General features: G+C 45.0%; 1 long non-coding RNA gene across 1 annotated transcript; it reads left to right on the top strand.

Moving 5' to 3' along the window:
• The first annotated feature begins 225 nt into the window (after positions 1–225).
• Positions 226–8,530, top strand: LOC134346115 (uncharacterized). The gene is made up of 3 exons (XR_010017833.1): positions 226–335; positions 3,236–3,343; positions 5,620–8,530. It is a non-coding gene; the product is annotated as an uncharacterized LOC134346115 (long non-coding RNA).
• The last annotated feature ends 204 nt before the right edge of the window (positions 8,531–8,734 follow it).

Genomic DNA, 8,734 nt, shown 5'->3' on the forward strand with positions numbered 1-8,734 from the left:
ATCACTGTGGGCCAAGGGACCTGTTCCTGTTTTGTACAGTTGTATGTTCAGTGGAGTAAACACTAGCCTAAAACAGGAACAGCTGAGAGAGCAAAGGGTAGCAAAAGGCAAATGTGGAATAAATGATCTGAGGTGTGGGATGGTACGTATTGAGTCATTTGATTACTTGTCTCCTCCCTTAGGCTTTATACAACTGCTCCGCTCAAGAGTGGTTTTCAGAAGCAACGGAGGTCCTCAGTTACTGCCCTGGCACCCTGCTCTGCTCCTCCCAGTGAAGTCAAAAATGAAGCATTTCCTTCTCCTTGTGTGTGGTCTCGCATTCTGCATGTCCTTGGGTAAGAAAACCGACTAACTTTGAAACACTTTCCACGTACATTATCTTTACCTTGATTTTATTGATTATAAATGAAGCATTTTGCATGTAAAACAAAACCCAGTTGATAGCGTGATTAGCAGGTGTATGGGTGTTGGCTGTTATTAGTCAAGAGCCGTGATGAAACGTTATAGCTCTATACAACCCTGGTTAGACCACTCTTGCTCACCTCATTATAGGAAGGGTTCAGATGCTTTTGAGAGGGTGCAGAGGAGATTTACCAAGACACTGGCTGTATTATTGAGGAGAGGTTGAATGCAGTAGGGGGATAAAAGGTGAATGAATAGAGGTGCACAAGATGATAAGAGGCATTGACAGAGGGAACAGCCAGCACCTTTTTCTCAGGGCGGAATGGCTAATATGAGAAGGCATAATTTGATTGGAGGAAAGAATGGGGGGGATATCAGAGGTAGGTTTCTGTACGGAGAGTGATGGCTGTGTGGTGGGGTAGGGCAGATACATTAGGGGCCTTTAAGGAAGTCTTAGATAAGCACAAGGATGATAGAAAAATGGAGGGCTCTCTAGGAAGGAAGGGCTAGATTGATTTTAGGAGATTGAAAGGTCAGCACAACATTATGGGCCAAAGGACCTGTCCTATGCTGTAGTATTCGGTATGTTCTACAAGAAGAGAACTAATGGAACACTACCCCTAACTCAATGGGACTTGCATAGTGATGAGAGAGGGAGGTTATTCTGGAGCTGCATACAACATGCAGTGCTAATCGTAATCTTTCAGAAAGATTGGTCTGCAAGATGATAAGAGGCACAGATAGAGTGGACAGCCAGTGCCCTTTTCCCGGGATTGAAATAGCTGATGCAATAGAGCATAAATTTAAGGTGACGGGAGAATAGTATGGGGGGAATGTCGGAAGTATGTCTTTTATACACAGAATTGTCGGAGTGTGAAAAAGTTGTTAGGGGTGGAGGTAGAGGCAGATTCATTAGGGACATTATGAAATTCTCAGATAGGCACATGGATGATTAAAAATAGATGGATATGTGGGAGGGAAGGATAGATTAATCTTGGAGCTGGTTAAAATGATGGCAAAACTTTGTGGGCTGAAGGGCCTGTATTGTTTTAAGTGATGCATAAGGAAGAGGTAGATAAACGTTTGATTGATCATGGTCTATCTTATCGTAGAAGGGGACCCATACCACCAGACGCAAGGACTATTGCATAGTTCACTAGTATGTCAAGGTGGATTCATGACCTTGCAATTGACTTTATGATCTTGCACCTAAATTGCATTTCTCTGTAGCAGTTAGTCTATTTTGCATTGTTATTATTTTATCTTGTTCTTCATCAATGATTTGATCTGTATGAACAGTCAGCAAGACAAGCCTTTCACTATCTTGGAACATGTGACAATAATTAACCAATTCTAATTTAATAGTTTTATAAGCTGTCTTTGAGCCTGGTGGTATGTGCTTTCAGCCTTTTGTATCTTCTGCCCAATGAGGGAGAGGAGAGAGAATGGGTGAGGTCTTCGATTATGCCGGCTGCCTTCCCAAGGCAGCGAGATATATAGACAGGGTCCATAGAGGTGGGGCAAGCTGCTTTCCATGACGTGCTGAGCTGTGTCCACAACTCTGTGGTTTCTTGCGGTCTCGGGCAGAGCAGATGCTGTACCTAGTTGTGATGCATCCAGGCACGTGGGCAAGGTACTAGTTAGAGGGACAAGGGTAGGGAAAGCACGGGGAACACCACCCCCCTGGAAGCTGTCCTCCATGACACACACCATCCTGACTTGCAGGTATGTCGCTGTTCCTTCACTGTCACTTGGTCAATGTCGTGGAGATCTTTCCCAGACAGCACTGTGTGTGTACCTCTAACACACATCTCAAGGACTGCGGGGGTTCAAGAAGACAGCTCACCAGTACTTTATCAAGGACAAACAAGGACTGGGCAATGAAACAGTGAATCAGCCCACATGCACTGAATAATAAAACTACTGTTACGTACCCCCGTAACTGGGTTGCCAAACCAGCAGAAATGGATCACTCAGTTGGAGTCTGGAGTACTAGAACTAAGAAAGTTTTATTAAAGAAACAAGCAACACAGTAATCGAAAGGATAATAAATGCAACAATTCAACAATGATAACCACACATGTGCACAGAATTAAGATAACAGCATCAATCAAGCTCTATCGTTGTCTCGGGGTAAATGACCAATTTCAAAATTACTCAAAGTTCAGTCCAGTTAGTAGTTCAGTTCGCAGTAATCATTGCCATGGCGGTGGACAACGTGGGGGAAGAGAGACATAGAACAGGAACAACTGATCATTCAGAACGGCTTCACTCACAGACCAGCAAGATGGCTCACAGACCAGCGAGATGGTTCACAAACAGCTTTTGGGCAGGTCCTTGGTGATGTCACCTGAGGTCACCGACTGTGACCCCTCCTCCAGATGCGGTCGATCCTCTGCAGTGAACCCGGCACCCAGGCAAGGGCGGACACACACCGGGTTCCCGCTGATCGTACCTTTCCACCCTTGTCGTTGTCTGGTACTTCTCACCCACTCGTGAGAAGCGCACCGCTTCCAGGGTCTCGTTACCTCGGGTGGCGTGTGTCCCTGTCTTAGCGAACCTGTCCCTTTTTATCCCCCTGCTGGGGTATCACCTATCCATCACTTCAAACAGTTCAGGGTTCAAAGGGGGGAGCCGCTCCAGACAGCTCTCTCTCCCACATCCCTTCATTACACATCTCCAGAAGCTGCTCCATTGTTCCTTATCTCTCCTTCCCCTGAGGGCAGGTGGCAGACCAACTGCTGATGCCACTGATGCTAGCCCAGGCCAGCAAACATCTTAATTTTATGTGTATTCTCGTAACACTACTTTCTCACCTGTTCTTGATGTACAGGTCGCTGCCTGCAGTGTTACAACTGTACGACAAAGGCCCATTGCAAAGACAGCCACAAGAACTGCACCTCTGAAGAAGACTGGTGTTACTATGGATTTTCAAGCCAAGGTCGGTAAGAATTGAAGGGGAGCAACACACACAAAATGCTGGAAGAACTCAGCAGGCCAGGCAGCATCTATGGAAAAAAGTAAACAGTTGATGTTTTGGGTTGAGGTCCTTCATGAGGATGCTTCATCTCTGCTGATGAAGGGTGTTGGCCTGAAACATTGACTGTACTCTTTTCCATTGATATGTCCCGCTTGGTGGCACAATAATATCAGCACCGGACTCCGGAGCGAAGGTTCCCGAGTTCAAATCCAAGTCGGGTTGAGCGTCGAGCTAGCAACTCGGCCTCATAAAACAAGAATAGCTTGCTACGGAAACACCGTCAAAAGACGGTGCCCCGATAACTCCACTGCTGAGTAATTCTTCTTCTTTTCCATCGATGATGCCTGAGTTCCTCCAGCATTTTGTATGTTCTGCTGCAGAATAGAGTAGTGACAAGTGACCCGGGTTCAGTTCAGCCCGTCTATAAGGAGCCTGTGTGTTCTCCACAGGGCTGCATGACTTTCCACTACACATCCCAGAGCTTGTAGGTTAGTAGGTTAATCAGTCACATGGGTGTAATTGGGCAGAGTGTGCTCATTGGGCTGGAAGGGCTATAACTGCAGAATAAAAATAAGATCAGGGAGTATGTGTGCAAAGATGAACAGAATTAAAGGTTCCGATCAAAGATCCTTGGTCAGAAATGGGAAAGAGAAAGCAGCTTAGTTAGAGAGGGTGACAGGCTAATAGACAATGGATTGGCAGGTCAAAGGGAATAGTTGGAATAGCTGGAAAGGAAATTTACAAAGATGCAAAACACAAGAGATTCTGCAGATGCTGGAAAGCCAGAGTAACACACATAAAATGCTGGAGGAACTCTGTAGGTCAGGCAGCATCTATGGAGGGGAATAAACAGTCAACGTTTTGAGCCAAGACTATTCATCAGTACAGGAAATGAAGGAGGCAGAAGCCAGAATAAGAATCGAATCACAAACAAGAGAAATCTACAGATGCCAGAAATCCAAGCAACACATACAAAATGCTGGAGGAACTCAGCAGGCCAGGAAGCATCTATGGTCAAAAGTACAGTCCACGTTTTGGGCTGAGACCCTTTGGCAGGACTGGTAAAAAAGAGAGTAGATTTGAAAAGGTGAGAGGAGGGGAAAGAGAAGCACAAGGTGGTAGGTGAAACCGGGAGGTGTGTGTTGTGCGGGGGGGGGGGGTGCGGTGAAATAAAGACCTGGGAAGTTGACGGGTGAAAGAGATACAGGGCTGAAGAAGGGGGAGTCCGATAGGAGAGAATACTAGGCCATGGAAGAAAGAAAAGGGTGGGGGGAGCAGCAGAGGGAGGTGATGGACAGGCAAGGAGATAAGGGGTGAGACGGAGAAGTGAATGGGGAATGGTGAAGGAAGGGGGGCATTACTGTAAATTCAAGAAATCGATGTTCATGGCATCAGGTTGGAGGCTACCCAGACGGAATATAAGGTGTTGTTCCTCCAACCTGAGTATGGCTTCATCTTTACAGTAGAGGAGGCCATGGATAGACATATCAGAATGGGAATGGGATGTGGAATTAAAATTTGTGGCCACTGGGAGATCCTGCTTTCTCTGGCGGACAGAGCGTAGGTGTTCAGCGAAACGGTCTCCCAGCCTGCGTCGGGTCTCGCCAATATATAGAAGTCCGCATCGGGAGACACATTTTAAATTCATGTCCCATTCTGATATGTCTGTCCATGGCTTCCTCTACTGTCAAGATGAAGCCACACTCAGGTTGGAGGAACACCACCTTATATTCCGTCTGGGTAGCCTCCAACCTGATGGCATGAACATTGACTTCTCTAACTTCTGTTAATGCCCCACCTCCCCCTTGTACCCCATCCGTTATTTATTTATTTATTTATTTATTATATATATTCTCTCTCTCCTTTTCCTCCCTCTGTCCCTCTCACTATACTCCTTGCCCATCCTCTGGGCTTTCTTTCTCCCTAGTCCTCCCGTCTCATGATCCTCTCATATCCCTTTTGCCAATGAACTTTCCAGCTCAAAGCTCCATCCCTCCCCCTCCTGTCTTCTCCTATCATTTCGGATCTCCCCCTTCCCCTTTCAAATCTCTTACTATCTCTTCTTTCAGTTAGTCCTGATGAACGGTCTCAGCCCGAAACGTCGACTGTACCTCTTCCTTGAGATGCTGCCTGGCCTGCTACGTTACCATATCAAATGTTAGGGCAGGCTTGAGGGGCTGAGTGGCTCCTCTTTTCTTGTGTGATGTTTTAACCATGGGTTCTTTTTATCTTTGCAGGTGAAGGAAATTATTCTGCTGGCTGTACCTATAATACCTTGTGCTCCCACAACAAGAGTGCATTTATGATAGAAAATGTCACCTACAGTATTACCTGCTGCAAGACTGACCTTTGTAACGAAGGCAGCCTCATGAAGGTGTCTCCTTTATTCTGCCTAGCTCCACTCACACCCTGGTTTGCACAGCTTCTCTGAAGCGGGACCTGCTTCAGGCGCGTGCCTGAACTTCTCGGCAGTATTTCCCTCTGCCATGACAAGCCTTTCTGATACGAAGTGATTTCTCCACTTAAAGTAATGAAAATTAAAAGCACAAACCCTTCACATGAAGGAGTCCACACTGTCTGCATCATAGAACAACTCTTTTAGTGTAAAAGCTCCAAATATTTAGTACAGCAAGTGTTTTTATTTTCTGGTCAATGCCAGCTCACAGTGCAAACCCTTTTCCCCACTGGTTTCCCCTACATCTCCATCAATCTACCAAGGATAATTAACTTCCAATGAAACTTCTTATTTCACCCCCAGCCCTCCGAACAAACCACCTCCTCCCCTTATTTGGTCTCATCTATCACATGCCAGCTTGTATTCCTTCTTCTCCCCTTCCTTTCCAGCTGAAAAAAGGGTGTTAATTTCCTTCCACAGATGCTGCATGACTTGCTGAGTTCCTCCAGCATTTTGTGCGCGTGGCTCAATATTTCCATTTTCCCTGGACTGGACCCGATGGTTGCAGGGTGAATCTATGACCCATGTGTACACACACACACACACGCACACATACTCACTCACACCCACCCATCCACACACTGCTTCAGTGATGAGTAATATACATTCACTGTCAGGGAGAACAGACACATATTCTTACACTCACTCAGACACACTCTCACTCACACACACACACACACACACACACACACACTCTCTCTCTCTCACACACTTATACTCTCACACAAATAACTCTATCTCACACACACTGACACACACTCACTCACACACAAACTCATTCTCTCACTAACACTCACATTCTCTCACAAACATTCACACTGTCTCACACTCATTCAAACACTCACACTATCTCACACACTCTCACACTCACTCACATATACTCTCTCACTCAAACACACGCTCACAGACACTCACACACACTCACACTCACTCACACACTCACTCACACACAAACTCATTCTCTCACTAACACTCACTCTCTCATACACTCACACACACTAAGACATTCACACAGATCGAACCTGGATCTCTGTAACTGTGAGAAAGCAGGTCTATCTGCTGCACCATTGTACTGCCCTAACTGACTGGGGCAATTCTTACTTTTAATCGCGTGAGTTGACAATGTATAGAATGGTGCATCACAGAATATCTTAATTTTTAAAATACAATGTGCTTTTAAAAAAACTTGAGCACAAACTACAAGAACTGAAAATGTGCGGATTGGCGCTGGTGTGCAGTCAGCTCCACCTCAGTCAGGGCATTGTTGGTGAACAGAGGCTCCGGTTTTGTTAAAACTGCTCTGCCCTCTGTGGCCTTCCATGGTATAAGGGACACGTTGCGTTCCGATGATACTACCATCCTTTTACAGTTCCCAGCCCTGTCTATTAGTTGTGGAACCCCAAAGGATACAGCTTTCCTCATGGAAAGATGAGGTACTGTTGCTTGGAGCTTGGAGATAATCACAGATTATGGTATCTGGCTGCGGGATGGTGGAAGTGCTTGAAGTCTGGATACATAAACTGCGGGGAACTGAGGGGAGAATGACACCATAAGACATAGAAGCTGAATGAGGCCATTTTGCCCATTGACTCTGGTCGGCAATTTGATCATGGTTAATTTATTATCCCCTCTCATCCCCATTCCCCTGCCTTCTCCCTGCAACCTTTGACACCCTTACTAATCAAGACCCCATCAACCTCCACTTTAAATATACACAATATCTTGGCCTTCACAGTCATCAATGGTAATGTATTCCACAGATACAGCACCCTCTGGCTAAATAAATTCCTCCTCATCTCTGTTCTTAAGAGATGACTTTCTATTCTGAGGCTATGGCTTCCGATCCTGGACACTCCTACCATTGGAAACATCTTCTCCATGTCCACTCTATCTAGGCTTTTCAGTATTTCGTAGGTATAGCAAGATGGGATTACTCTTTTGCAACAAGATGGGCCAAATTGTCTTAAGTAAGCTTATAGTAGTCAGAAGCAAGTTAATATACACTGAGAGATATCAAATGTAACCTCATAGCAGGAACAATAGTTTATCTTCTTTAAAGGTTATGGGGAGAAGGCCAGGGAGTGGGACTGAGGAGGGGAAGGATCAACTATGATTAAATGGTGGAGCAGACCTGATGGGCCAAATGGCCTAATTCTGATCCTATGTCTTATGGTCTTATCTACTCCTATGGAACCCTCATTTGCTCCATTTTCATCAGCACAGGTGGTTCGTATCTTCGATTGTTTAAATATGCTTTGGGCTGGACGCATTGTTTCACTGGTCTTTTGCCAAATCTGGATAAACTACTGATGTGCCAAACATGAGCTGTTTCTTTCTTTTCCCCAAATCACCTACTTTGCTTTATACCCTTTTATAAAATAAAGCATTCTGCTATAGTTATTCAGCCAGATTACCAAACAACGTCTGTACGCATTACCCAAGCTCCATCACGGCTGAGGGGAGAGGCAGAGTTAACATTTCACCCTGCCATTGCCTTGACTGGTTTCCAAATTTACCTAGATTTATTATAACTGGAAATATGTAAAATGTATAAAATTTACTATTCTTTAAATCAATTAAGTTTGAAACATTAATATTAAATAACTGAAGCTAAATAATATAATCTTATAATCCACTGTGTTGGACCTTTGTTTTTCTCTGTTTGCTTTTCTGTTCATGTAACACTTAATAAAATTGCTAGCAACAAGCCTTATGCCTCATTCTTGCTTCATGCTAAACCCATCAGGATCCAACAATGGGGTCAAGGCTCAAGTTTAAAATATTGTCTCTATTATTTATTCCCCCTTCCCACTCTCTCTCATCTTGTTCTTCACCTGCTTTCCTCTCTCATAGTCAGCATGGCTTTGTCAAAGGCAGGTCGTGCCTTATGAGCCTGA

The sequence above is a fragment of the Mobula hypostoma genome, chromosome 5 (assembly GCF_963921235.1).
Source record: "Mobula hypostoma chromosome 5, sMobHyp1.1, whole genome shotgun sequence".
Taxonomy (NCBI): domain Eukaryota; kingdom Metazoa; phylum Chordata; class Chondrichthyes; order Myliobatiformes; family Myliobatidae; genus Mobula; species Mobula hypostoma.